Source organism: Limulus polyphemus, unplaced genomic scaffold (assembly GCF_000517525.1).
Source record: "Limulus polyphemus unplaced genomic scaffold, Limulus_polyphemus-2.1.2 Scaffold2581, whole genome shotgun sequence".
NCBI lineage: Eukaryota > Metazoa > Arthropoda > Merostomata > Xiphosura > Limulidae > Limulus > Limulus polyphemus.
The window spans coordinates 116,633-117,416 of NW_013668191.1; the positions used below are offsets into that span (position 1 = coordinate 116,633).

The 784-nt window shown below is 38.1% G+C and overlaps 1 protein-coding gene across 1 annotated transcript in view; it reads left to right on the forward strand.

Moving 5' to 3' along the window:
* LOC106467351 (SH2 domain-containing protein 3C-like) overlaps nucleotides 1-784 on the forward strand; it is a 27,463-nt gene that overhangs the window by 9,903 nt on the left and 16,776 nt on the right. The gene's annotated exons all lie outside the window — the stretch shown is intronic.

Here is a 784-nt window from a genome sequence, read left to right on the forward strand (position 1 = left end):
TTTTAAATCTGGATGACTATTTCAGTGAAAATGGCACACTTTAAAGTTTAGTTTTAAGTCTGGATGATTATTTCAGTGAAAATGGCACACATTGAACAGTTTTAGGTCTGGGTGACTATTTGAGTGTTGTTTGCAGGCATGAAAGAGTTTTAGGATTGGATGACTATCTGAGTGAAAAGAACACACATTAATTGAAAGTGTTTTAGGGCTGGATGACATTCTGGTTTCTATCATTCCAACCCTGTATATGACACCATGGTTTCTCACATACCAACCCTATAGATGACACTCTGGCTTCTATCATTCCAACCCTGTCTATGACACCCTGGTTTCTATCACTCCAACCCTATATATGACACCATGGTTTCTATCACTCCAACCCTATATATGACACCCTGGTTTCTATCATTCCAACCCTATAGATGACACTCTGGTTTCTATCATTCCAATTCTATAGATGACACTCTGGCTTCTATCATTCCAACCTTGGTTTTTATCACTCCTAACCTGTATATGACATTCTTGTTTCTATCACACCAACCCTGTATATGACACTCTGGTTTCTATCACTCTCATCCTATATATGACACCTTGGTTTTTATCATTCCAACCCTGTATATGGCACCCTGGTTTTTATCACACCAACCCTGTATATGACACTCTGGTTTTTATCACTCCTAACCTGTATATGACATTCTTGTTTCTATCACACCAACCCTGTATATGACACTCTGGTTTCTATCACTCTCATCCTATATATGACATTCTTGTTTCTATCACACCA